Source organism: Podarcis muralis, chromosome Z (genome assembly GCF_964188315.1).
Source record: "Podarcis muralis chromosome Z, rPodMur119.hap1.1, whole genome shotgun sequence".
In the NCBI taxonomy this organism is placed as follows: Eukaryota; Metazoa; Chordata; class Lepidosauria; order Squamata; family Lacertidae; genus Podarcis; species Podarcis muralis.
The window spans coordinates 8027854-8034464 of NC_135673.1; the positions used below are offsets into that span (position 1 = coordinate 8027854).

The following is a 6611-nucleotide window of genomic DNA, read 5'->3' on the forward strand; positions in this document are numbered from 1 at the left end:
CGTTTTTTGAGTCGTTCCGCAAGACGAATTTCCCTATGGGCTTGCTTCGCAAGACGAAACGTCTTGCGAGTTCTTGCGAGTTTGTTTCCTTTTTCTTAAAGCCGCTAAGCCGTTAATAGCTGCTAAGCCGCTAAGCCGTTAATAGCCACTAAGCCGCTAATAGCCGCTAAGTCGCTAATAGCCGTGCTTCGCAAGACGAAAAAACCGCAAGACGAAGAGACTCGCGGAACGGATTAATTTCGTCTTGCGAGGCACCACTGTAAAGGAATTTCCCTTAAGAAAGGGAAACGTTGACAGCTCTCTCTCTCTCTCTCTCTCTCTCTCTCTCTCTCTCTCTCTCACACACACACACACACACTCTCTTACTGTTTTTCTTCTTAAAGGTTAAACAACAACATATATACAACAAAATTAATCCTGCCTCACACTCAGTACCTGAGCACAACAGTACTCCCCGAACTTGTGATTCCCAGTAACTGGTATCTACCTCTGACAGTGGAGGTAGAACATCAGAAAAGCCCCGCAGGATCAGGTCAAAGGCCCATCTAGCTCAGCTTGCCATGTTCTCACAGATTTATCTGAGAGGACCACAAGCAGGACCTGAGTGCTACAGCCCCCCCTCCGCCTGTGATTCCCAACAACTGTTAGGGCTGTCCTGTGTCCAGAATTTTCCAGGCGTAGTCAGGATTCGGCCGTTGGAAACAATGTGTGGGCGGGAACCGCTGGAATGTCCACGGAAATCTGTACATACGGCAACCCATGTCAGAAGTGTAGATTTTGGTGAGCTTCCTTAAAATTAGCTCTTTTGCGTCCGCATTTTCACCTTTTGAGATATGGCAACCCTAAACAACTGGCATTTAGAGGCATACAGCCTTGGACAGTAGAGGTAGAAAATTGTGGCTAGCTATAACCACTCCACCGTTATTACATTGAACTGTACAGTGGTACCTCTGGTTGTGTACGGGATCTGTTCCAGAGCCCCGTTCACAACATGAGCAGAATGCAACCTGCGTTGCAATTCGCCACTTCTGCGAATGCGTGTGACGTCATTTTGAGTGTTTGCGCATGCGTGAGCAGCGAAACCCAGAACTAACCTTTTCCAGTACTTCCGGGTCACCATGGGACGCAACCTGAAAATGCTCAACCTGAAGCAAACGTAACATGAGGTATGACTGTATCTCTCCTAGCAGAAAGGCAGAAAAGGGATGCACAGCACCAGCATAAGGCTGGGACTTAAACAACAACAACAACAACCACAATGCATTTTGCTTGTGTCTCTTAAACCTTTGCCTTTATACTGGCTGTAAGCAATGGAGCACAGTTGCTGAGCCACTTCCTGTGAGGGCCCAGCCATACACATCCAAGCACAATGATGGCTTTAATCCATTGGGATCCCAGCCACCCCAACCCCGCAATGAAAAAGCACTTGACCATCATCCAAACCCACAGTGATCCATTCAAGGAGGGCTCCCCCCGCCCCACCCCGGCCTTATAAACCTCTGTGACAAGTGGGATGGTCTCTGTTTAAATATGTGGCCTTGTGGGATCCTGCTGACATCATTTCAGACATTCAGTAAACAAGGAGACATACACGGAGCCCTTTTCAGGGAGGTGTGTGGTGTGAGGGGAACGAGAAGTTACTCAGCACTGACTGTCTGCAAAGGTGAGAGAGGCTGGAAAAAAACAGCCACCACTTTATTGTTCTAACCTTTCTGTAAATATAGAGTTGATCACCCGTTTTTCCAAGGGATTGAAAACAAGGCTTTCTGCCATTGACTTTGCAGGCAATGTTCAGACATATTTTAAGCATTATTTTACAGAGCCAACTGTGTTTGGGGTGGTGGGGTAGGGAGGAAAACCTATTTAAGATGTGTGCAAAACAAAAATGTACTCATGGCGGGGTGGGGGGGAGGAGGGGAGTGTAAGAGAAAGATTCCCTGCGGCATATTGGCCAAAGCATGCTTTATCTCTGTGCTGTTGTTTTTATTAAAAATTAAAATAAATATTCCTTCACAGCCCTTCCTGGGTGGCGGTTAGTTTTCAGACAGAAGCCATGCTAATTTCTCCATTGCTCAAGAGTTTGTTTGGGGAAATCTGACTGAAAGGAATATTTGTAGGCCTTGAGAGGTTGAGGAATATTATTAGATGCAATGTTTTTGAATGGAGAGACTTGGAAAGAGAGTTGAGGAAGATAGTCATTATTACTACAGCTACTGCTGCGACTGAAGCAAGGGAGCCCAGGCCATCAATGGCCTGAAGGAACTGTTGGGTAACTCTTCGCCTACCTTATTTGGGGGCTGCTGAAGAACTTGTGCTCTTGGGGAAGGCAGAAGCAAGGGATCACAAGCCAAGAAGCACACATGTCATCAGCTCCCAGTTGTTAATGAGAGGGCTCTGACAGTTTTGTGTGATGTATTTTTATTTTTTTTTAATTGTCAACCATCCTGGGTGCCTTGACAGGAAGGCAGACTATTGGCCTCACCATCATCAAAAGTAACAAACCTCTTCTCCCCTAACACCAGCCCACTATGATAGTATTTATTTATTTAAGGTTATACACAACCATTCCTCCAAAGATCAAGTATAAAAACACAAAAAATACGTAACATAGTAACAAACAAAACAATACCTCCCAGTTTAAAAGGCCATAGCTTGCTTAACCAGCCAAAGGGCTGAAGAAGAATGTTTTTGTCTGGTGCCTAAAGATCTGTAAGAAAAGTTTCAGGCAAGCCTCCTTTGGGGACAGCATTCCACATGCTGGGAGCCACTGCAGAAGAGGCACATTCTTGTGTTGCCACCCTTCAGGCCTCTCACAGAGGAGGCACATGAAGAAAGTCCTCAGGTGGTGATTGTAGGGTCCAGGTCAGTTTGTATGGGGAGAGACAGGCCTTAAGGTATTGTGGTCTTGAGCCACTAAAGGCTTTATAGGTCAAAATCAGCACTTTGAGTTGGGCCAAGAAAGTGACTGGCAGCCAATGGAATAGGGCCAAGAATGGCATTAGATACTCAAACCGCCTGCCTCAATGAGCAACCTGACCTCTGAATGCTGTATCAGCTGAAGTTTCTGAACTGTCTTCAGAGGCAGCCCTATGTATAACGTGTTGCAGTAATCTAACCTAGAAGTTACCAGAGCATAGACAACAGTAGTTAGGCTATCCCTGTCCAGATAGGGGTGCAGCTGGGCCACCAGCTGAAACTGATGGAACACACTTTTTGCAACTGAGGCCACCTGAGCCTTGAGTGACAGCAAAGGACCCAGGAGTACCCCTAAGCTACGTACCCTCTCCTTCAGAGGGAGTCTAACCCCATCAAGAGCAGGCAACCTCCCATCCATCTGGTCTAGGGAACCACCCACTAACAGTTCTTCAGCAGCAGTAGTAGTAGTGATGACCACCATCACCATATTCCTTCCTTCCTTCCTTCCTTCCTTCCTTCCTTCCTTCCTTCCTTCCTTCCTTCCTTCCTTCCTTTCTCCCTTTCTTAAGCTGACTATAGTACTAGCAATATCATCACCATAACTATCACAGGGGAAAAGGTGGTTTTTTTGCATTCCTACAGCCTCTTAACTTCACTGTTGTTTCTTTCGCAGGCCCTTTTTGAGGCCTACTACATATCCAGACAGCAAATCTGTCAGCCTGCCATCCTCCTCTGGGTTCTCATTATATGTCGAAGGAATTCCTCGCAACATACATTCTTGCTTTCCCCTTCATTTCCTCGTGTGTGTTTCCAATACGTTGACTTAGGCTGACAGTTCAAAGGAAAAGAGGCCTACGAAGAAACAGCCCAAACCTCTCTTTGCCCAAACCCAAACATACTAAGGGTGGAAGCAGGGGTTATTTATCTGATTATTGTTTGTTTGTTTCTTACTGCCCTCTGCCTTCTTTTTCTCTTTTAAAGGCCTCTGAAAGAAGTTGACCCTCTCTCATAATGCTAGAATGAGGGAACATCTAAGGAAGCTAAATGTTATAAGATTTAGGACAGATGCAAGAAATAATCATTCACCAGCTCCAAATCCGCACATTTTTTAATGTAATTTCACACGTGCACACACCAAAATTGAAGGCAATTTTCTTTCATATAATGCCTTTTATTCTTGTTGTTTTCACTCATATATCCATTTACATTCACAATTCCTCCCAGTCTATACAGGGTTTTTTTTTGTAAAAATTGTTTGGCTGGAGAACCTCATGACAAAATTCTGAGGAGGAATTTTGGTGGCTCTTTCACATACTGTTTCAGAAACTGCAAATCAGGCATTGTCACCTTGGGATAAAAACTAAACCAAATGTCTCCCCCATCCCTGCTCCTCGCTCACCTCTGCCCATAGCCCAATCTGACACAAGCACAAGCTGGGAATTGCAGGTGGGTTGAGTATTCTTGCATTCATGTTCAGCTTTCAGGCTTCCCACAGGGATCTAGTTGCCCACTATGAGAAAAAGATGCTGGAGAAGAAAGGTTGTTGGCCTGCTTTTTGTTTCCACAAAAGGGTTTTGACTCCCTGATTAGGTTCCTATGTATGGCTGGATTCTTACATGTTAATCAACTACCATGTGACATTCAAAGGCCTCCACAAAAAATGTTGTTCAATGTGCTTTACAATTAGTTATGGGGAAAAGTTTGAATTGGACAAAGAAGCCTTAGAGAACTATATATCTTCAAAGACTTCTTATGCCTGGGATACTGCTGTAATGTTTAGGTTAGCGCTGGACCAAATGTTCTCAAAGGGCTGATCTTTCTTTGGAGGAAGGGACAGTCAATAATGGAAGGGGGTATAGTTCCATGTCCATTTTTGGAGTTGGGTTTGAAATTAAGATAGGTGGCAAAATTTGTGATGTTTCTTCCAGAAGTTGCTAGAGCACCGCAAATGGAATGAGGATCAAACTGGGCCTGTGAGTTTTGCACTCAGTTCATATTGAATTCAGGTCTATTCATGTACTCAGCCCTTCACACAATTCCTTGTAGATTATCACAGTGCCTGGAGACAGTCAGGTCGTGTATCCGCAGCAGTGACCAGAGGAGGAATGACCGCTGGGAGGACTGCAGAGAGAAGAAATGCCACAGTGCACCTGTAGCAGCAAAACCAGATGCCTCCATCTGCCCCACCTGCAATAACATATGTTTCTTCTGTATCGGTCTCTACAGCCACAGCTGGTGCTGTAACACTCCAATGGTTTGACTTTACACCAAAGGTGCACTCTTCCATTGTCTCCTGAGAGAGATGCCAGCAACAATATACAGTTCAAATTATGAGAGGGGAAGGAGTGGAGCCATGCTTGCTGCCCTCTTATTTCCATCACATCCCTCCACTCCTTATTGGAGAAGATCTGAAGAGGGGAGCCTGTTCCATGAAAATAGGGTCCTTCCACCACTTTTAGACATCTGACTGCACAATTTTTTTACATTACATGGGGAGCCTAAATTCACAGAGCAAGCTCCCCACTTTATCTTCTCATCCCACATAGGAAGTGCAGAAGAGCTGGGTAACAGGGATGGGCCTGTCAAACATGGCCAACTCTATGGTGTCAGTATCAGAACTGGAATAGAGCTTTGGTTTTGGTTTTAATTTTGAAGTAATTTCATTGATAAAGTGGGAAAGATACATATCTAACAAATATTCTGACACTGCAAATGGAAATGGAGGTCAGTCAAGAGGAGTTGGCTTACTGATCTCATACAATTCTTATGTCATCCATCTTCACAGGAGTTCCCGTGAACTAGCTAAGGGGGCTAAACAGATTTCAGCTTTGAGGAGCACACCCAGCAAGCTTTATGACTGAGCAGAGATTTGAAGCTGTGCCTCTTCCACCATCACCCTTAACACTCCATATATATTTCCTACTGGCCCCCAAAGATGTAGGATGGAGAAGCACTGCTCAGAGAGTCCAGCTGTTTGCAGGCCAAGGGGCTGGAAAGGGTTGCCAATAGTCAGAGGGATGGAATCATTCACATTCATCTCCTACATCTTTTGACGATGCACAGAAGGTTGGTTTACAAACAAGAGTCACTTGCACTCCAAGCCTGAGTGAGTGCATTTTTCCATATGCATGTGACTCCTATACTCTTCAGCATAAACAAAATATTTTGATGCCAAGAACATGCGCCAAGAACACTGAGACCCTTATTGGGGTCTTCCAGATTCCAGCCTTGCCTGGATCTCCACATTTGACCAATGATCCCTTTTGTCAGATCGTTGGCATCAAATCACTCTTGTGCATTACACTTCTGCCCTCCCAATGACAAACTGTTCTTCTCCCTCCCTTTCAAGGAATGACACTGGAAAATAAATAAATAAAATCTGCTTTGATAAATCAGAACTGTCTACTTACCATTCTGAGCACAGCTGCAGCAGCTGGGAGCATCTGGCACAGGACATATGGAATTTAATTTCCTGATATTTACATAGATTGAAACAATTCTGAGTCCAAGCCTTCTGCACCAGACCTCCAGGCAAAGGCTTTGTGTTCGATTCATTTTTCCTCTCTTTCTCTTCTTTCCGCCAACGGGCTGGGGATAAGAGTTGAAAGTCTGTGCGGGCTTTAGGATGTTGAAAGGCTCGGAAGACCTTGATCTACAAGACTTACTGTGTAAATGCTACTTTTTTGCTTCTGGGG

The 6611-nt window shown here is 44.8% G+C and overlaps 1 long non-coding RNA gene across 1 annotated transcript in view; it reads left to right on the forward strand.

Annotated features, from left to right (window-relative positions):
- Positions 1-6314, forward strand: part of LOC144326196 (uncharacterized) — a 60929-nt gene extending 54615 nt beyond the window's left edge. The window contains exon 5 of the long non-coding RNA XR_013391392.1: positions 4973-6314. This is a non-coding gene — a long non-coding RNA (uncharacterized LOC144326196). The remainder of the gene's footprint in view (positions 1-4972) is intronic.
- The last annotated feature ends 297 nt before the right edge of the window (positions 6315-6611 follow it).